This window comes from Trachinotus anak, unplaced genomic scaffold, assembly GCF_046630095.1.
Source record: "Trachinotus anak isolate AG129_WGS33_773 ecotype Australia unplaced genomic scaffold, CSIRO_AGI_Tana_v1 ptg000019l, whole genome shotgun sequence".
NCBI classification, from domain to species: Eukaryota; Metazoa; Chordata; class Actinopteri; order Carangiformes; family Carangidae; genus Trachinotus; species Trachinotus anak.
The window spans coordinates 20604983-20628224 of NW_027273870.1; the positions used below are offsets into that span (position 1 = coordinate 20604983).

The 23242-nt window shown below is 37.4% G+C and overlaps 1 protein-coding gene across 11 annotated transcripts in view; it reads right to left on the reverse strand.

Moving 5' to 3' along the window:
- inpp4b (inositol polyphosphate-4-phosphatase type II B) overlaps window positions 1-23242 on the reverse strand; it is a 224756-nt gene that overhangs the window by 191104 nt on the left and 10410 nt on the right. For 4 of the 11 annotated variants that reach the window (XM_071504372.1, XM_071504362.1, XM_071504363.1 and 1 more), the window contains exons 2-3: window positions 19481-19553; window positions 18968-19018 (exon numbers count right to left, since the gene is read on the reverse strand). The exons of 1 other annotated variant lie outside the window; for it this stretch is intronic. The gene's annotated coding sequence lies outside the window, so the exon portion shown is untranslated. Of the gene's footprint in view, window positions 1-18967; window positions 19019-19480; window positions 19554-19654; window positions 19765-23242 lie in introns of all 11 variants that reach the window. 6 more of the 11 variants (XM_071504364.1, XM_071504365.1, XM_071504370.1 and 3 more) reach the window with 5 other exon arrangements.

The window sequence follows — 23242 nt, forward strand, 5'->3', positions numbered from 1 at the left end:
GGGCTTTCTCACAGCAGGTAAACCTCTCTGTGCTGACCACACAGCAGATGTTGTAAATTAGCTTCTAACTTTCTCTCTGAGTGATCATTTTACATTCATATGTAGCCACAATCACAGCACAGCCACTGTCTTCAATTTATGTGTATGGTGATTTTGTCAGACAAGGTCAGGGTTTAAAAAAAAAAAAAAAAAAACGAAAAGAGCAGCAGCTTGGAAATGGTTTGGAAGTGACAGGCGGTTAACATGTAGTCTAAATGGGCTCAGTCCCTATTTCATATTTGTTCCACTGTCTGACAAAAGAAAAGATGTAAATGAGAACAGCTTTATCATTTATTTATTCAGCTGTTATTAGATACTGTATATGTGAGTACAGAGAGTAGGAAAGAAGTAAACAGGCAAAGAGCTGACACTACGCAGAATGAGAACAGCCTAGGACATGGTCCAGCCATATACCAGGTTTTGACCTTGTATCTTGTATTCTATTACAGTACACATTTTTTTTCTTTTCTCTCTATTAAAACCTTGCATAAAACATGAAAAAAACATTGTCATACAATTCTGGTTATAAACTATTGGTTTGTTTGGACTTGCTTTGTAATTTTCAAATCAAAAAAGCAAAGCTTTTTCAACGCTTTAAAAACCCTCAATAAAATCCCCTAATGAAGCTTTCTGATGTGCACTTTCAGTACATGCAACCAAGGCTCCAACTACAAAAACTTCAAAACTTACAAAATTAATTCTTGATGCCAATTAATCAATATCAAATGTGCTGTACAGTGTGACACAATAATGCCCTGTGTGTCTCGTGCTTTTCTGTAAAATAAGTGAAGTGACATGGTAGATACTTGGATGGATGGAATCATGTAGTAGAACAACTTTAGACATGTGGTCCCATCAAAGTATAAAGATGGGATTCATAACTCTTCCATGTAGAGGTAATGAATGAAAAGCCCTTAAAGCTGTAGTCATTCTCTGCAGAGGCTTATAATCAGCTTCAGGGCCCAAGAAAACCAAGAAGCAAAGCTGTGTCATCAATAGAAAATAATGTTTTGTGTTTTAGATGAAAACAATCATGCTTCTCAAATACTCCAAAAGCAATTGACAGGTTGAAAAAAGACAAGACACCCCATTCCACATTGTAGGGGTATTTGGCGATACTGCTGTAAGGTAGGACAGCAAGGACAAAACTCCACAAAGCCAACACTTGTCTGTGCATAACAAGTTCATGGCAAATCACCAGTGCAGAATTGCAAAATGGCAAAGGTTGGCAATGTGGATAAAAACTATTTTGTACATACCGTATGCATTTTAAATTAAAATTTAGACTAAAAACAATTCAAATATAATATTACGTTATTACTAAGTGACTGTATAGCATGGCAAAATACTGAAACATATTCTTATGATCAAGACGTGTACCAACTGATAATATTCAAAGGTCTAGATTTAAGAGATATTATGTAATTGAGCATGTAGAATCACTTACATAGGAAGACAGTACATTACAACAGTAAAAGTTAATACAAAATCTGGCTCCTGTAACAGAAGCTGCTACTAGGTATTTATATAGTATCATTAATATTCTCAAATAAACATCACAGACTTGGTATTGGCATCCCTACAGAAGTTGTGAAAAAGGGTGTTATGTCTCAACACAGTAGCAGGACTAAAGGGTACTGCATTACCCTTTAGTCTTGCTACTGGGTTAAGACATAATGCCTTCATATTTAGATAAGCGCAAAAGGGGTTCTGCACTTTCAGAGAAAAAGAGAGAGAAGTGAATAACAAAATTCACCTGACTAATGAATTAAACCTACTTCCCTGGCTGTATAATATTGCTCGATTTAGAAAGAGAAACATCATTCCATTGCAAGTACTTAAGTGAATCTCAGGTGACTCGGTCTGTGAGCTCACCTATAAATCATTGCAATTAAAGTCAAATCACAAAAGAGTCTTGCAAAAGCCCAGAATATTGTCTGTATTCTACTGACTTGGTTGAAGTTGAAAGAGCAGCCAGTGGCAGACCGCTGCTGCCTGCCTGGGTTTTAAGTCTTGAGAAAAGACGGTAAAATGTCAGCCTTTTTCTATGAGCTGTCTTCCATATCAGACAATATGCACTCATACAGTTCCTTCTCTCTCCTTCCCCCTCTCCCTCTCTATAGCACAAGATTTTTTCATTATCTCAATCTCCTTGTGGTACTGCACCTCATTTCAGGATTTTTTATTTTTTTTATTTTTATTTGCAGTATATACTGTTGATGCACAATTACAGCTGTCCCAATGCTTTATCAATGATCCTTACTCGTAGTGATAACAGTTTACTAACTATTTGGAAATTTAGACAGAAAATGCAAAAGTGCACATTGTCTTCATCCTAAAAACAGTTTGCACTGTGGTTGGTAATGGTGCTTTTAATTTCTAGTTTTGTTACTCATCATTACAAAATTGAATACTGATGCCACCTGCAATGACAAACTCAAACATGCATGTACACAATTGTGAACACACATGGCCTGCAATTAAGAAAGTACAGAGTAATTACTTTGATGATAATGACAACTGAGCTAAATGAGATAAAGCAAACAAATGTGACTGCACAAGCCCAGCTATGTAGTGTGTTATAGTTGTGTGTCATGCACTAGGGATTTTGTTTGACATTTCACATCCAACAAAATGGCAGCATTTTGACAGCAAATTATTTCTAAGCTGAAGCATCAGCTCCCTGGTTAATTTTCTTGAGCAGTATGTTCACACAAGATTACATAAAATAAATAAGTTATTTCCTCTAACTACTAATTATTGGTAAATGCTTTGAATTTTAAAGCAATTTCTAACAGTAAATGTGTCTTTTCGTTCCATTCTTCCACCAGAAATGTTTGACATAGTGTAAGCTGAATAAGATAACAAGTTGACATTTTAATTTCAGCTGCCGTCTTGTTTCTGTGCTATACGTCATCATTATCAATCAAAGAGAAACCACACTGACATTACATTTATAATTCCATTAAAAAGAGCATTATTATAATAATCATTATTCAGTAAAAAAGCCAAGTTGATTAAAAAAAAAGTATACTATAGGTGTGCAGTTATCTGATATTTAGACATTCATCAGAGTTAGACTGTAGAAGATGATTTCAAATATTTTAGAAAATAAAGTTCTCCCTCATATAGTTACCTGGGATTGACATGGAGGAATTAGATTTTCTTGATATTTATGTTTAGTTTTTGGCCAGTGAAGCTTCCATTGTTACAAGCTTTCATGTATTTTGGATTTCTACCAACTGTTAAGACTTTCTGTTCATATCCATGCATGTTTTTTTTCAGATGTTAAGTCAGATTAGTTGGAACCCTTTCATACCAATATGAGTAACTTCTACACTCTTCACTGTCTCTGTACATTTACTGTGACAGGATAATTCCTGGGTGTACTACAAAGGTTTCAAGATGTTCATTTAAAAATGTGGCCAGCAAGTTGGCTGAGTGAAAAATTCAGATCACAAGGACATGTTTATGTCTTCACATAAGCTAGGGACATGTAAACTTACCATCTTATGGTTAGCTCCATTGTTGTTAGGGATTCCCTACTGTGTCTGCTTATTCTCAAGCAGAGGAGACTTTCCATTGTTCTGCAGATTTTTTTCCCACTCCTCACAGACTGTATTTCATGCTTTCTTAATTTATTTGGAAAGCATCCTCAAGAGCAGCTTCTATGCCAAATTCTACAACTGTTTACTACTATAAATGATCCAGTGACCCAACTGTTTTTTTTTTTGTTTTTTTCTTAAGCAAAAGCATGTCTTGTGGCTCTAACAATGGCAATGATGAACATTCAGTCCACCACTTTGGTCCAGACTGAATCAGCAAACACTGGATGGACACTTGATAGAAAAAACAGTGGTCGCCTGACTTTGGTTTTCCCCAGTATAGTTCATTCCTGGAGCACCTGGACAATTATTGATTGATTTACATGACATTTAGTACAGATCTTCATGGTGCTCACAGGATGAATCTTGATTTTCTTGTTTGATGGTGAAAGGGCAATAATCTCTTGTTATGACAACATTTTAGAAAGCATGCAATGTAACACTCTACTTGATGCCTTAATACGAAGGCCTCATCAAAAGTCTAAAGCGTTTCCTTTTTAAGATTTGTGAAATATCATTGTCATTATGACCACAGTTTACTGCTTAAAGATAATGATGAATTATCTCCCAAGAGACTAATTGACTGCAGGCCAAAATGAAAGCAGCCTCCTCTTTAAGCACTATTAAAGAAGATGTGTTAATCACTCCCGTTTAAAGCGAACTGATGAAGAGTATGTTCCCCACAAGGCTAATGCATCTCATTTAGCAGAATGGCATTTTTATGGGATGCCTGACAATATCATGGTGAAAGGACAGACCCTGTAGAAATAGGATCAACAATCGCCGGGGGTGGACCAGTGGATCAGAAGACAGATAAACTTCAGCCCCGGAGTTCACAATGGCTTGGTCCATTTTTACCTCAGTTTCCATTAAAACCCAACCCTAAATTCTCAAACTCACACACAAAAAGATTATTTTAGAGCTTGTCATCATCTCTGCCATGAAAGTGCAACTGCAAATTGCTCTTATTAATTCTTTTTTTCAAACCAGAAAGGTAAAACCTGCATGAATTTCTCAGATGATGACAACAAGTCCAAAGGTTGATGCAGGTGTCAGATAATTGGTTTGCTTATTGCTTATAAGAGGCTTTTAATTTTTCAGGAGATTAGATTTAGGGCACAGTAATGCTGGCTTTTTTTTTTTTTTGTTTTGTTTTGCTTTCACTAGAAGCCAAAAGGGGAGCGAAGCCCTTCACATCACTGTCTATCAAAGGGTTGCCATCCCACACTGATCGAGTTTTATTAATAACAAAATATAAACTTGCTTAATATAAATTTGACATTATTTGGGTATTTTACAGACTAAATGATTAATTATAATTAAAATTAATTGTAATACGCAATTTATGCATTAATGAATAATGTATTGTTTTAAAAAAAACTTAACTTAATCTGTACAGTTTATGGGTACGCTTTATTTACACAGGCAAGTGCTATGTGTAAGATTTATAGTCTGGCAGTTCTTACATTACTTACTGTCTTCATGACATATCTATTTTATATTTGCTACCCTGTGGCTGCATTGTGATTAAGAACAACGTTTAGTGAAAATGTCATGTGATGGTCAAATGATCACATGAAGTGAAAATTAAAATAAGGTTGCAGCTACAGTAATATTTCTTCCATTTGCTGCTCCTGCTAAGTGCAATTATTCAAGAGAAACCTATTTAAAAATCCAGTGCCAGTTAGGAAAACTATCACAGAAAACAAAATAATAGAACCAAAGATATTTAACAGCTCAGAGGAGCTTGGGTATATGCCTCTTTCAAAATAATATGACTAATATGACAAGCACACAGGGGCAACACCAGCTCAGTACTGGATCCCTCTTTACTGTTATTCATGCAGTGTGTGGTTCGTTGTTCATTGGTAGGAGCACATAACTTAAGTATTGACACCTAAAAAATTAAATAGTTTAAATGCATATCTTAATTATTATTTCCAGTGTAAGGTATTAAAACTGTAGACAGTTCTGACAAGTAGGTTTTTGATGAACAGATGTGGCTTGCTGCTTCAAGCTTCAATTTATTTGAAAGCAATAAACTAAGCACTATGTGACACAATACTTCATTAATGAAGACTAGACCTGCAACAATTAGTCGATTTATCCGTTAGTCAAGCATCAGCAAATCCTAATATTTGATTTGTTTTACTCAATGTTTTATTCATGGCAACATTGTCTCTGCTTCTTAAATGTGAAAATTTGAGGCCGATTTTATTCTGTCATAGTCAACAGTAAACTGAATAAATTTGGGTTTTGGACTGCTGGTCATACAAAACAAGTCAAATGAAGACATAATTTCAGACACTTTCTTGGAAACTATATAGACCAAACAATTAATGGAAAACTAGTTGTCAGTTTAATCAATAATGAAAATAATCATAACAGAGGAGAGCGCTGCACTTAAGCACAGCAAGCAAGACTGATATAGTTAAGAATCATTTAGATGTTAGACGTCAAACTGTGGAAAATGCCCCAGAGTCCAAAGTGAATTACTTCTTTTGTCCAAAACCCATGCAGATATATTCAGTTATAATGATGCAAAACAACAACAACAACAACAACAACAAAAAAGCAGCAAATCCTTGCATTTGAGAACTCGCTAATGTTTGTTTGTTTACATTTAGCCAGACTGCAATGCTGTTCTTGTTGTCATCAAATTTCCGTGGTCCACTCCAAAGTGTTGTTACTATACGGTATAATCAAGCACGGTTTTGTCCAAAAGCATAACATAAATTCTTGGATGTATTAAAATTCAAGTAGATTCAGTAATTTTGAATTTGGCAGTGCATTTCTTCTACAGGACATGCAAACAAAGCTTCGAGTGCTGAGATCCTCCGTTCAGATTCAAACTTCATGTGGTATTTAGAAAAGCTGACTGTATGCTAATCAAACCATCTTCATTTAAAGAGCATCCTGACTCTTGCAAAGCTTTAATCCATGATGGCTTGTTCTGAACATTATCTAATAATTGGCACATTTCCCTGGTGAAAATTGGCCTGCAATCTCTTTCCCCACCATGACAGTGTAATGCATTGCTATGCACATTCCACATGGCTTTGAACATATCTTCATTTTTCCTTCCAACTAAATTCTTAGTTGCCTCCTACCTCTCCTGTATGGAAATGTGGTACATCACATTACTTCACCCCCACTGCTTACTGCTTCAGGGTATGTGCAGTAATGTTAGAAGATTAATTTCATGGTCTACTATTTACATGACGTTTACCCTGAAATAACAGGGTAAAAGGAGGATCACTGTAAAAAAAAATTGTAGCATAACTCTTACATTGTATGTGCTCCCTTTTAGTTCATTTCTCTATTGTGTTTCACTCCTTTTGTTGCACATTTACTCAGACGTTTTCACATTAACCTAGCACACACTCAGGATATGCACAGAACTCAAGCTCACAGGCAGGGTGAGGAAAGACATGCGCTCCCTTGATCTCCTAATCTTACATACTGGGCTGTACTACACGCCTGCAGACCAGCAGATGGGTAATTCTGCACACTGGCTTTTACACATCGGTGGGGAAACAGTAGACACAGCAGGTTACACAGAGCAGTGTTTGGGGGCAGCAAGAGGTAAACATCAGCCTTTTTCCCCTGCTTAGTAAACCAATAGCTCCAAGCATCAACACTGCCTCAACAGTCTATGTTTGAGACCTGCTGATTGCAGTCACCACCATAGGCTCTTTTCAATGGATAATATTTCTTATTCTTGATTAGCTTTGCTTTCAGCTCTCTGAAGTTTTTAGCATCACACACTGTAAAATTAAAACCCAGAGTTGAAAATCCACTCTAAAATGTAATTAGGTATATTATTCAGACTAAACAGGAAATCAAGTAACCATTTCTTCTGAGCATTAGGAAACAGCATAGCCATGGTTAAACATTCAAAGAGTCAGTGCTTACCCAAAGCATGTGATGAATGTGAAGTTGGTCCTCCAGTGACAAATCAGGGACTTGGTTCATCCAGTTACAACCTCCACATCATTACTAATCCCTGCATGATATGAATGTCCTGCTACTTCCTGTGTAGGTGGCATATCAAAGTAAATTGATTGTGGCTGTACCAAGAGGACATACTACATGATGATCCAGTCACAATGGACAAAACTCTAAAGCTGATGACATAACTATGTGCACTACTCAAAAGTGGACCTGATTTGAATGTAAAACAATGTGGTCAACCAACTCAGGTTCCCAAACAGACCTTTTTAACAGAGGATATTTTGACATGTCAAAGTAGGAAAGCATAGGTGTACATAAAAATCAATAACAGCTGAATTACAATGAGCTCCTCAGACAGCCAGTATTGTGCATGTTGTCACACCGTCATGACTTCCAGGGGCACTAGAACAAAACATATTATTAAAGCCATGAGTAACACCTGTTCTTTTCCTACTATAACAAGTCAAAATATCTGCTGTGAAAAAGGACTATTTAATCATCCAAACCACCCACCAATTAAAATGCACTTCAAGGACTGTGAGACAATATGACAAGAGCAACCACCACACCTCATCTGGAAACCTGGTTTTACTCTCACAGTAATTTAGTTTGCAGCCAGCCAGATCTGGTACATCTTAATAAGTCATATGAGGATATAATCGATCCAGTTGTCACCAGTATAGCATTGTTTCACTGAACCAGGATTGGGTGGCTAATCCTACTGGTGTGTACCACTCATGATAAAGAGAAGTCCAAACCAACCTGAGGGAGTCAAAAAACCCAAAAGACATCAGTTAACCCGAGATAAGGCCTCCTCTCCCTGTGCCCACTTATAGAATCCACACCTCTCCTGGCACATATCCTCGCCTTGCCTCTAAATCAAACACTGAGGCCTTTTATTAATAGCCTGTCAGCAGAGTTAACATTTATTTCATGTGTATTCATCTGAACAGGTTTTACAAATGGCCTGGTGCTTGTGAACCTGCTTTTGAAAAATTAGCCTTGTTTTTTATCCCTCTCCTCATGAATTTCAATGACTAAGTGTATATACGGCTATGTGTCTACCTAGATGCTGTTTTCTGCCTTAGGGTAAAAGATGAAAAACTGCTTTATTTAGGGCGCTCAAAAATATTACAGCATGTGGTAGTTAAAAACAAGAGGAAGTATCACGGGATGCTGTGGCTGTTGTGATGGTGGTTAACTGGTGAGCAGGAAGTGCTTTCTGAACTCCAGGTAAACGTGCAAAATATCAAAGAACTTCAAACAGTTATGGCGCAATATATACAAAAATGATTTTTAAATAGCCCCATTGTCTTAGAAAGAACTACAATGTACAATGCTGCCAGTTGTTTACTGTTGAAAGACCAGAGAGACAAGGGTGATTAAATTAATTTGAAAACACTGGGTTATTAGTTATTTCTGCTTCAAACTGTATTTATTCCATACTTGTGCAATTATTTTTACATTAAATTGTTGTCATCTGTCAGCCATTTTTTTATTTTGACCAAAAGTCTCAATTTACACAGAATTCATTGTACCACAGTGCAACCTAAGATCGTCAAAAAATAAACTGTTTTGTGCAACAGATACATTTCTGACTATTTGTTATATCTAAGCCATGGTCAAAGTCTCTTTGTGAAACCAGCCCCAGGTTATTTTCTGTATTTGCAATTTACAGATGTCCCCTAAACACCTCACACTATTGGTAGATGCTGGCATCTAGTCCCCACTCAGTTACTACAGCCAACGTTTCAATGAAGTCTCATCATTGTTGTTGTGTTGTCAACCTTTTTTTTAATAATAATAATAATAATAATAATAATAATAATAATAATAATAATATAGAAGCAGCTTGGGCTGAATTCTTTAATAGGGTCCTTTTATTGTGCACACATGGTTCCAAATACATTTTACAGTTCACACACATCTAGTTTTAGTCGCAAATGAGAGTTAAATGCCTGCACTGTCAAGCCCTGCATAGTAGATGCTGTCTAAAGTTATTTAGTGGAGATCCCCCCTAAACATAAGTGAAACAGACAGTGCCTCTCTACAAAATTTATGATGGCCCATTATTTCATTTTGTGAATACCAAGAGCTTCAGCAAGAAACTTGGTGAGGTGACACAAATTGATTGCAGGAGCAAGGAGACAATCTATTTCTCCCTCCAAACTGATAGCAAAGGATGACAGGATGAGAAAGTTGGGATTTACACAGACAGGGAGAGAGAGATTTTATTTTTATTTTTCAATAGCGGTTTTACACCGCATGGTACCGACTCAATTCTACCCGCTTTTGGTACAGGTAACCCCACCTCCTATTATGGCATTGTTACTATAGCAACGATGCATGAAGCTAGTGTGACGTAGTCTTCCACGCAACACACACGAACAATGGAGGATATCGAACATAAGGGATACCAAAGACAGAAACGTCTGCATCTCCTTAACTGACCACAGCGTGTTTTCGTAGGTTGCCATACGAAAAGTATAATACAAAGACTAAGAGAAATGTAACAGACTATAGTCGCTTGGCTGTATAAAAATGGCAGGTTTGTTCAGAACACCCCTTCTCACACAATAATGACAATGAAGTGACGATTCTCCCTGACCAGTCAGTCTGCAGTGTTTCCTTTAGTATTGCCTCAGCGGAGGTGATACCAAAAAAAGTACCAGGTACTATCCACAACTTTTGCCCCATGGAAAACCAAAAAAAGGTTAGTAGAGTCAAGTCACACTGTACTATGCAGTGGAAAACGGATACAAGTAAGAACCACATCAACATGATGTAATTACCAGATTAATTTTGTGTTTCTATTAGATTCTTAAATTAAAGCACAGCTGCCCCCCCACCCCCACCCCGGGGTCTATGTCATGGAGGTGTTGGATATAGTAGTGAGTACCTCTATATAGTACCTGTGCACAGCATTCTAACACATCTGTTCCTCAATATAGTGCAAGAGAAACTGTTTTCCCCGTCTACATGTCAACACTGAAAACACCAAAACACAATTTTGCATATTGTTCAGCCCTACTTTAAGTATACTAAAATTGTGCTAAAAATAAAGCCAATCTAATCTGGTCATGGAAAAGTATTCTCTCTGCTTTGGTCCCTAGTGTAATGTCTTTTTGTCATGCATTTCTCTCCATATGTCAGTTAACCTATGAGCTTCCACCAGCTGCTTCATGGCACATTTTGAAGCAGCATGAGTTTCAATATAATTTCTCTCCAGCTGACTGATCTCCTAAAAATCAAAACTCTTCAGGCCCACACTGACTTAAAACCACACCGAGTTCGTTTAAAAACTGAGCTCTGTCAGGTTCTGCATTGGAAGCGTGTACATTTATAAATAGTAAAAAAGCTCATATTTGGCTCGGGCACCATCAGTCAGCCCTTCATTATTTCCTCCACTACATGAGGCTTAGGCAGAAAGTTTTCAGAAAAGAAGAGCACCACCTCTCCCCTGGTTCTGCTTAAATGGCTCAAAACAACATCCCCACCCCATTCCCACCTCCACTCTCTCTCATTAAGTGTGTCACTGTGTGTTTCTTGAACCAACATCGCATTAATGAATTTAACAAATTCAAACACACTCATTCTCCTTCTCACAACTCTGTCTCCATTTATGTCGAGTGTGGAGAGTCTAAAATCGCTCATGACTTCTGATGTAAGATGTGACACACTTGATAAAACAGGCAGGAGACATTCATCATTAGATACCTGTTTGAGTCTCTTCAGTCTCTAGATTTCCTGGTCAGTATAACTTCATTTTGCTGCTCATCTGTGATCTGACAAAAATTAAAAACATTTCTTTGCCTGTAGGTATGTCTTCATATTTTATGTTGTTTGCAGGATCTTTTTAATCTGTTGTACACCATACATTTTATTCCTGCTGTGATTGAGCAGACGATTGTGAGGCAAGGTCAGTCTTCCTCCTCTCCCATGCTAGATTCATACTCTGGCTGCTTCTCCCACTGCCTCTCTCAACCTGCTTACTGCTCCTTTCTTGGCCTGAGAGCCAGCACTGTCATTAATTTGCTTTCTTTTGAGAGCACGGACTTAAAAAACAGTCTCCTCCACCATCAGGTCATCAGATCACTCTCTCACTGTGTCCACTGCTGCTCTCTCTGCTCTCCTTCTGCTGCCTTTTCACTGTTGCTACTTTTGTTTTCTTTTTGACTGACAGCTGCTTCAACCCTGTCTGTGTTTTTGAGTCTCAGTTTCTTCCTGACTCTGCTGTGTGTCGTCTTTTGTCCCCTCACCATCATGTTTAGTCTGTCTCTGTGGGTCTCTTCTGTCCTCCTCATGTTTTTTGTCAGCAGAGGGGACTCCCTCAGGCCAGGCTCGACAAATGACCCTCCTCCCCATAGTCAAAACACTTAAAAGCACTTCAAAGTTCACGAACACCACATATTTAGATAATCAAACTTCCACATTAAATACTAGATTGAATTCCTCATCATCCTCACAACACTGCTCTCCACCAGTTTATTTTTTCAATATCATCGTCAAAAATCACAAAAACACTATTGATCCTTGCAGCAGATTTAACGCTGCCAACAAATTTCCCTTCTGCCAAACATTCCTCCACTGAGCCAGGGAAAGCAGTGGACATCTAAATGCCATGCTTCCTTGTGAGTCATCACTGACATGGACCCCTCCTTCATGAGTGCATTTACTGTCAGAACACAGATCCCACTCTCAGATCAGTGCCAGATAAATGTATAAATAAAACCAACTGTAGAGCAACATAACCTGAGCCCTGTAAATGACAAATCATCAATATAATTGTACTGATGGTGAGGTTAGATTTAAAAATACAATCACCTCACCTGAAATTACTGATCTAATTAATATTTTCCCTGCTGTACAGTTTCAAACAAACCAATTGCTGTTTGGCTGTTCAGTATATAGTGGCTCTCAGTAGAGCACATACCTCTGCCAAAGCCAAACATGCCTGCACATGTCGGTCAGATCCAGATTATAATGTGGATCCTCATTAAACCATACAAAGTCATAGATCTCAACACCGCTAATATGCCTGATTTGATACATCATTATCCACAAAAAAGTGTCCAAAAATGTCTTCTCTCAATGTTTAGGAAAGTGATTTTTTTTTTTTTTTTTATTCCTGGCTCTACCCCTTTAACTGGACCAGCAGTTTTAATGGGTTCTTCCTTGACCCATTCAGCATCTCTCCACTAAGTTTGGTGCAAATCGGTTCAGTACTTTTTGCATAATCCTCCTGACAAACCAGCAAACAGACACAGTGTAAATAAAACCTCCCTGGCAGAGGTTTGCATTTTAAAGCAGGTCTTACTAAGAACAGCTCTGCACCTAAACAAAGACTGAACAAATATGTCAAAACCTAGTAAATGGCTGTACTGTATGATCAATGTGTGAAATTGTGGACATAGCTGGTTTACTGTTGTGGAACCACAGTGAACAACTGACACAATTGCATCATATTTGCATTCAGCCAAGTGTCAGCCGGTTTCAGCCCTTCACCTGTTTGCTTCTATCCTACTCCCTGTACTCACATATGCAGTAGTTAAATACAGCTGAATTGAAAAGCTGTTCTCATTTACATGTTTTTTTCTGTTTCTGTTTTCAGAAATTGGAACAAGTATGAGGAGAGATGGAACAACTTAAATAAAAACAACCTGGCCCTACAAAATGGTAACACTGAGAAAGATCATTTTGAAAAAACTATGAGCAAATTTCACTTATCAGAGCCACCTTGATTAGCCAATTACAAAGAAAGACTCAGACAACAGGATACAAAAGTGAAAATATGCCAAAGTATGTGGACCTGACAGCATCCAGACAGAGATGCTTAGAAACAGCAGCCCTGAGCTGAGGACAGCCCCTGCTTCAGTTGTTCAATCTCCTTCTTCAGTTAGGTTGATTCCCTGAGACCAGGGGCTTTATTTCCCCAATACATGAGTGGAGATAAATTAGACCAACAATTACCAAGGTATTTGTGTCAGCAGTAATCTGGGGACAGTTTTATCAGCGCCTGGATGTTGGCCTTCCTTATGGAACACAATGCCCTGAGTAAAGGTCAAATAGGCTTTTTACCAAATCACCACACTACTGACCACATTACTCTACACACTGTACACACTTATTTCATTATTAAATTGTAATGTCCTTGACACTTTGGAAATGTTGTTCACCTAACATTCATGCCAGTAAAACATAATGAATTGAGTTGGGAGGGGTGTTTTGCATTGCAGATCCATTCAGTGATAGTGCTGTACCATATTTAACACAAAATGGAGGAATGAATGAAGTTTTCATTCTTGTATCATGCATAGATTTATGTCCATTCTGCACAGGTTTATAATGCCACGCATACATTTTCAAAAAAATGTATCTATATAAATGTATATAATGTATAAATGTATATGTATATATAAATACTACCTGAATAGTCGGTCTCAAAAGCCAGAAAAAGGCAGCAAGACAAAGACAACGACAAACGCATCAAAATATGAAAGAAAAAAAGCACATTTAAAAAAGAAAACAAACTATGAACAAACTTCTAATGAAGAACTTTTCAGTGTTTTGTGATTTCATGAAAAACTGACATTTAAAATTACTCTACACAATACAATGGAACAATGGAAAGGGAAATGGGACTCACTTTCCACTTACTTACTTCCACACCTATTCACACAGCTTGCATGCACAGTCAGCTTTCTTCCTAAATATACAATATTTGATTCTGTCAACCTCAATAAGCACCTGTGCAACTTATGATCTTTGGCCTCCCTTTTTTCAAACTTGAACAAAAACTTACATGTTATTTCTGCCAATATACATCAGTCACTTTCACTGTTGAATAAAACAAGTGTTTATTCTGTCCAATGCTATTTTAGTCAGGTGATTCAAGTCCGATAATTTCACCCTTCTATTGTACTGAACCTGGTACCCAGCCTACGTCTCACTGAACTGTCAGTATAGAGGAAAATTTATGAACCCCTGAAATTATCATAGTTCTATTCCATATTCTGTTGAGTCTGCAATTATAGGTTCTTTAAAGCCCCATATCCCTGTAGCATAATTCAACATAAGGTAGGTGCATCATCAAGTTGGGTATATGTAGAGTAACCAAGGTCATAATATGTGTGTGTGTGTGTGTCTCAAAAAGCTCTAAAAACTGGACATGGACACTGAATGTTTACACAGGAACCACAGCACTGCCAGTTCATAACAGTTTCCAGCGACATACCCTTGATATCACAATCAAATATATTTATTTAATTAATGTCAAAAGATAATTAAAATATCCTCACTGCATCACTTTCCTGGTTTCAGAGCCATCTCTTCTGCAGCTACTCAGACAGCATAATCTCCGCTCTCCATTCTTTATGTATATGACAGCACAGGTAAAGCTGCAGAGCCAATACATTTGTCCTTCAGTACATGACACCTTAGCCTTACTAATGAGCCATTTAACAGCTCTGTGAAGGGAACAGCAGTTAAATGAAAGGCCCCTTGTGGATTTGGTAAGAGCATGTCAAGACTGGAAGAGACAGTAATACTTCACATTGACAGGAGGAGGAATGAATAATAAGAGGTTTTGCATTTTTTTCAGTATAAGGCTAATCTCTCAACATTTTCCAATGCCCCATCTCTCCCTGGAGGTGTAGCGGTACCTGCATGCCATGCCCCAAACTCAAATCACAGCTACATCCATCAGAACTCATGATAACGCTTCACATTTACTTAACTTACTGTTATACAGCAACAATAGTCATGGATTCATTCATTGTCTGACTCGTTGATAAAGCAACAGTTGTCTGACAATGTCATTTCACAGCTGAATACAACCAACACAATATACTGTCTCTAAAGAATATGTTGCAACTATAATACACTATTTGACACTGGGTATTTAAATAGACCCTAAAGCACATTTCATCCTCCTACCTAAGCTATTTTTAATCATTCCTCCAAGACACACCTGGAGGTTTATGAACCAGAGATCCAGTTTTCAAGCTTATGAGTATTCATGAGCAGGAGTAGGCAGTACTCTCCAATGGGACTTAAGTCTGTGATCAACAGAAACTGCCTGTCAGTCATTGTCAGTGTGAGCTGAGAGCTCAGGGGACATTGTTAGGTTTCCATTACAACACAAATCTTGCATTGAGACTCCAACGACTCATCTCATAAGAACCAGAGCATATGGAGAACAAACAGAAAAGGCTACCTTTGGAATGCCACAGATGGCTGCCACAGATGTTGAAAGTCAATTGTCATTTCATCTCTGACAAATTCATGCAGCAACTTCAGTTTTCCAGTTTGAAAAGGGGGGGAAAAAAAGAATCTAATTCCATCATAAATATTTCCCTTAGGCTCCCAAACTCATCTGTGACACAGAGTGCTCCATTTACTGCTGACACTGAATGTATGAAAAGTTGGAGGAAAAAATAAAACATTTTAGAACTGCAGTTACAATTTAAATAGCTTGTATACACTGGCATTTCACCATTTATGGTCAAATTAGATGTAACAATAACTGCCAATAATTATCTTACTCTAAAAGGCCTTGTATTGAGTCATAGATTGATTTTGTTGTACTGTACTTAAACGGCAGAGTACAGTACATATAAAGAGACTTTTGTTCTTTATATTCTATTTTCAGTATACTTGCAAAAGACAGTAATTATAAACAGAATGGCTGAATATTTGTAAGGCAAGATTGAATAAGAGAGGAACTACACATGTTCAGTAGGTCATATTAAGCAGAACACCAAGGAGAAGAATGTGTTTAGTTTCTGAAGAGTCAAAGTAACATAATGTGCCTTGCAGAGGCACAAACAACAACTCACTGTCTGTACTGCTAGAGATTAGTCTAAAAAGTCAAGTTGATATGACAAAAACAGGAAAACTGCAGGAGCAGAGAGGAAAAGCGGCCTGGAACAGCAACTTGTCAACACTGACAGTACATAAGGGAAACTCAAAAACACCACAAAAAGGTCTTAAATATGTTTGAGTTGAGTTGAATCAACACAACTGACAATCTTAAAAATATCATCAGCTTTACTAATCTGTTGATTACTGCAAGAACTTTTGCCCACTGACTGACCAAGTTAGATCAGTTTGATCTGACAGCCCAGTCTAGGAAGAGAGCTGGTGGTTCCAAACTTCTTCAGTTTCACAATTATTGAGTCCACTGTGCTCCTGGGGACATTCAAAGCTTTAGAAATAGTTTTATACCCTTGCTCTGATGTATGCCTTGCCACAGTTTTATTGTGGAGGTCTACAGAGATTTCCTTGGATTTCATAGCTTGGTTTTTGTCCTGATATACAGTGTGAATTGTGGAACCTTATTTATACAAGTGTGTGCCTTTTAAAACTATATCCATTCACTTGAGTTTGACACAGGAGTATACTCGAATGAAGTTCTAGACACATCACAAGTATAATTAAAGCAAACAGGATGGACCTGACCACAATCTGGAGTGCCACAGAAAAGGGTCTGAATACTTGTGTAAATAAGAGATTTCAGTTTTTAATTTTAAATAAATTTACAAACATTTCTGAAGTTTTCACACTTTGTCATTAGGGGTTGTTGTGCAAAATGAAGGGGTGACTGCACATAATGTATATATGTGAAAATCACAATAAACCTGCCTGTGTTTAGGTTGCTATCTAGGATTTTCTTAGGATGACATCAGCCTTTTGTCACTGTTAGCACCATCTTGGTCAGGACACTTGGAAAAAAATATTTTTTCAATGAGGCTTTCCTGGTTTAAATAAAAAGAACTTTGCAATCAGTGATCAGCCTTTTTATCAAATACAAATATTATCAACTATCCTTATCAGTCAAATTCTTATCCATTTCCTTAACCCTGATCAATTTTCTGTGTACAAAGCAAGTAGGCCTACAACAGTTTTCAGTGACAATGCAACTGTTTAATTGTCTCTGAATCTGAACACAGGCTGAAGCATAAGAGCTAGGTGTAGCAACATTAGGGCTGTCATTAGGGTTGTGCGATCTTATCCATCGTAAGACTGTCCTTTTGTTACCCTGTGCAATTGCAAATAGCTAATATGATCGCAGGTGGCGGGTGACATTAACATTCATCTATTACTCTAAATTTATATAGCGCTATGTATGCACTGAATATGCCATTTCTCCACCGTAACTTTCAAATTTTAATGTTATACCATAAATTATATTGTCTCAGTACATTACATTGAGATATTAATACAACTTTTGTTAGCCCACTAATCACAAACCTCATTTCAGTAATTAGGCCTGAACATGATGAAGATGCTAACATTGAAATACAGCATATATAATTTCTGTCAGGATGAACCTCCAGCTTAACTGCCTGGAAAACCTGGTTTATCATGGCCTATTCATTAGCCACAACCCATTTTTTATTTGCATGGGCTACTTTTCCCCTTTACACACTACAGGCACATTTAAAGCGGAAAAATTAAGGACCACCGTCAGTCAACTGTGAATAATACATTAGCCATCATGCCATCCCCTAACTACTAGTAATTTAGAGTAGTACTCCCTTTTGAGAGCCAGACATTGGACAATGCAGAAAAAAAAAAGACAGCCTAAAAAGAAATTAAGGAAGAAGGAGACCTGGCAGTAGTGAAACTGACAGCTCGGCATGCAAATGCGCCCATCTATCTTACTGAGGAACACTGAGTGTGCTTTATCTCATCTAGAAGCAGCAGTTCATCTTAGCTAGACAGCAGCTTGGATGCACTAGACTTAAAAAGCTGGGCCTCTAAACTGGATTGGAATTGTGCAACTGTACAAATGCTTGGGTTTGCTCACCCATGTACACTCAGTCCTGACCTGAACCTGAGCTGCATGATCGCTTCAGTTAAAGTCACATGACCCCATTTACTTCAACAAATTATTTAACTATGTGTTTGTGTGATTGGATGATTAGAACTTGTGTGATTGTGTCTATACAAGCATGTATGTCAACATGTTTTTTGGTGTGTGAAAAAAACAGTGTGAATGAAATAATAGCTACAACTCTTTTCTTCATGAGTGCTTTCGGATGTTCAGTGGAAAGCCGGTTGACTTTTATAACATACTGGCTGAAATGACAAAACAAATTGCACTCATCTGCTCATAGAGGAGAGGCTCTAAAACTACAACATAGTGCATGAAATATGCTGAAATGTGCATTTTTGGCTTGTTTACCAAAGTTTGATTAGTCAAGAAAGTCTTTAAACTTACCTTTTATCTGTTAAATACACACAAGGATTACACATCTAAGAATGCACAGATGGGCACGTGCATTTGTACAAATACCCATGTCACAAATATGCAAACTCAAACAAATTCTACATGAGAGTATCAGTAAATGCACAGATGTACTTACTAAGCTACACGATTTTTCAGCTTCTCAAACTGCAGTTCCCACTGTTTTCTTCTAGCCATAGCACAAATAACCAAGGCGGAGAGATTCAGCATCATCATTTTCTCCAAGCTTCTTACTGATGGTTCCACATATTTACAGCAATGCACACAATTAATTCCCCAAAAATAAGAGCACAGACATTATGTGGCTTTTATGAAACTTTTGACTGCTGGCAGTGTAGCAGTTAATGACATTAATTAGCAAAACAGAAAACATTTTCACAGCTGGATGCACAAGTAATCTGTATATTAACTTGTTAATTGTTAGCATTACATTGCTGACTTATTCATCCATAGCAGTCACCTACTATATAATTAAATATGAAACACTGATCAAAAGTGCCCCCACACTGTACACATTTTTACACACTTGTTTGCATACATTTTTATATGTCTTCACAAATGATGTATAGATAGACTAAAGCTGAAATAGCACTCAACTAATTCACTGATAATTCTCAGTGCTTTGTCTTACCGGTTTAACAGGAAGCCTACAGATGAAGCCTTAATCACTTCTGTCAGCATCTCTGTCCATCCTCCATATTTGTCTGTACACATAAGGAGGAAAAGACAGATGTGAAGAGACAGCAGCAGCACAGCACAGCCAATAACAGCTCTGGAAAAGCTTCAGCCTTTCTGTTTTGTTTACTGGAGCATCATCAAGAGATTCTGAGAACGATTGCAGCAGTCGCAGCACGGCAGCCTGAACCACCTTCCCTGACCGACATCTTGAGGCAAAACCACCTCCAGAAAAAAGGTCTGTGTAGAGAAGAGTGAAAGCAGGGAACAAGAATGGACGGCAAGAAGAAGCAAAGAAGGCAATGTTTAAATGGTGTGAGCTGTATAAAGCATTGGCAAGGGCAGATAAGGCAGGCTGTTAAAATGCCTGGGACGGTCCCAGAAGGCAGTGTAGGGACCAGACGGCCCTGACAAAGTAGCCCTGCAGCATAAACACATGACATACACTCACAGTCAAAATTACCCATCCCTGAATTTCAGATGCATAATTCAAAATCTCTTCAGAAATAAAAGCTAATGAACCAATTTTGTATAATCAAAATGTTTTCACAAAATGTTCAAGGTTATTGAACAAGAGAGGAAAAAAAGAAACTTGCGTAATAGTGAAATAATACAACATAAATATTCCCCAGACACAATTATTGGAACTCATCACTAAAATTTGGCTGCAGTACCTTTGCCATCAATGACAAAACCTGTTTTGTAGCAACAAATATGAGGAGGCATTACATTGTTGCATGTGTTTAGTGATAATTTATTAAATCTTGCCCCTGACAAACATCACTATATTAAAAAAAAAAAAAAAAAAAAAAAAAAAAAAGGCAGATTGTACTTGGTTTCCCACAGTGGCACTCACAGCTCAATGCACTGCAACTTAAGAAAACATGCAAATAGACAAAAAAGCAAATTCAGAAAATACTCAATCTGACAACACGTGTGGCAAATACAACACAGCCAAATGCAAAAACTTGTAGTGTATTTTGTTGTGTTGTATTTGCAGCACAGCATTTGTCAAATTGATCATGTTTTCTGAATTTGTTTGTGTTTTGTCTATTTGCATGTGTTTGTACAATATATGTATTTTAGAAGGACGCTTACTGCAGCAACTTTTCTGTCAGTACTGGATTATGGTGATATTATTTGCATGCCCCAGCTACAACTCAGAAGCCCTTGGATACTGTTTCTCACTCTGCACTAAGATTTATTACTGTTGATAATTATAATACTCATCATTACGAACTGTATGCAATACTGGGTGGCCCTCTCTCATTGTAATGCATGATAGACAATGGGTTTCATTTATTTATAAGGCCCTTACTGGTTTTGTACCCCATTACATTACCCCAGTCATGGAGGGGCTCACTGGAGGCTCACTGCACGCCCTCTTGTCTACAGTCGGACCCTTTTCTAATTTGTGATTTTGCTCTCGCCAAAGGTTTTCAATGGGATTTAGGTCAGGACTCATTGCTGGCCAGTTTAAAACAATCCATCTTTTCCTTTTCAGCCATTCTTTTGTATTGCTGGATGTGTGCTTTGGGCCATTGTCCTGCCTTGGTAATCTTCAGATTTCATCATTCCTTTGATACATGCAGTACCTCCAGTACCAGAGCCAACAAAGCAGCCCCACAGCATAATTGAACCTCCACCATCTTTTACTGAAGGTGGTGTGTTCTTTTCCTTGTGGACTTCATTTCGTCACCTATAAACAAAGTGATGCATAGCAGAGCTTTACTTTGGAACATTAGCCCAGAAAAACTATCTATGAAAGTTTTTGTGAAAATTAGACTTGACTTTTTGTGCCTTTCAATAGTGGTGTCCTCCTTGGCCTTCTCCCATGGAGCCCTATTCGGTTTAGTGTGCGGCATATGGCACGAGCTAGGCTCTACTCCAGATTGATCCACATCAGCCTGAAGCTCTTTAGATGTCTTGCGAGGTGTTTTTTCTACATGCTGGAAGCATTTTAAGAGTTTTACTTTGAAAATGATAGATAATATTGCTAACCGTTGAAACAGGAATTTCAAGGTCATCAGTGATTGCCTTGTACCTATTGGAATTATGTTTTTTATGATACTCTCAGACAGCTCTCTCGTCTTCACCATTGTGAAAAAGAAACTATAAAAAGCATTATGACGACAGCACTTTACTGCTGTAATTTGTGCTTGTTATATTATATATACACTTATCTGCATTTCTGGCATTTCTGCTGGATGCCATGGAACAACTTAGATTAAATGATGGTTTAAAAAAAAAAAAAAAAAAACTTAATTCTTTTACTGGCCTGTTATATTTTTGTTTCTTTTTGTTGATTTTGTTGTTGGGAAATGTAGCTTTTAGCAAGATGTAAATGCTTATACATAGGTAAAAATGTAAATTTAGCATTTGACTACTACGTTATTATTTGTACTACAGAGAGAGACAATTCTGTAATGATTATGCTATATTGGTTCTACCAACCAAATTAGTTGTATTTTGTGTCTTTAGTATTATTTTGTGAAAGCTGTGGATATGGCTTAATGTGGAATCTGAGACTTAAACATTTAAAAAACTGTAGCATTTCAGAAAAGAGGCAATCTTATTAAAATATTAATATAAAAAACACAGGGAATCTCTAGTAACAGTCTACAGTATTTCAAGTAAAGGCCTAATTCTCCCATGACCACCTTTTTTAGAATTTATGGTGTGACTTTTTACTTTACCCTTTACACTATAACCTATGACGAACAATAACTTTAGCAAGATACATGTGCTTATAATAAGCGGTATTTACCATGGATAATGTGCAGACAGAAAAGCAATTAGATTTTTTAATGTTTGCCTTTTGTGGCACTGCAACAGGGTATTAAAATACAACACAGTCTGACTTCTACCTAAATGGAGGACTAAACCAACAAATATAACGGCAAATTAATTCATAAAATACAATCAAGAAGAAAGCACAAGTGCACTTTTACTGCAACATGATTTGAATAAGTAAAGTGCATTTAAATGTTAATTGCAGTCTATTATTCTACTCCTGAAATAATGTAAAAATCCATTTGACCAAAGTGAATACAACAATATGAATATCAAAAGATGGATACTGTATTATATCACTCACGTCTCTCAAATCTGATTCTAACATTCCCATACATATCTTCCCATACTACTAACTGCAAATATCACTGGATCAGGTGTTTGTTAAGAACTGCATGATAATGTACTGTGTTGTTTTATCCACTCTGCATTTGTGCAGACGCAACTGTGCTTCAGGCCCATGTCAACAAAGAAAAGTGACCACCTAAGCATCATTTACCAAATGGAAAGCTTTAGAGGGAAACATAGCCTCTGTCCTGCTTCTCTTTCCTCTGCTCCAATAAATCAGCGTCATTGTCACTGACAACTGGACAGACTCCAATTTTAAAAGGCATTTCACCATGCCAAGCCAGGGACATATAAAATGTATCCCTAAACATATTCCTGTCTTGATGTTTCACTGCTATTCATACTAGCCAAGTGTTAAACTGCTTTTGTTGAGGGAGCCTATAGAATGTACTGTATGATGTGATTTATTTGAATAATATAAACTAATGTATCCCTTTCTTTCTTCCCCCCTCTCTTATTCTGATAACCTTAAAATGGCTGGATACTGGATTGAAGCCTAGATAAAATTCTCATGTAAAAAGGGAGCTGCAAGCGTGCTTGGATATACAGCACTCACAGATCAAGTGCTGTGTAAAAT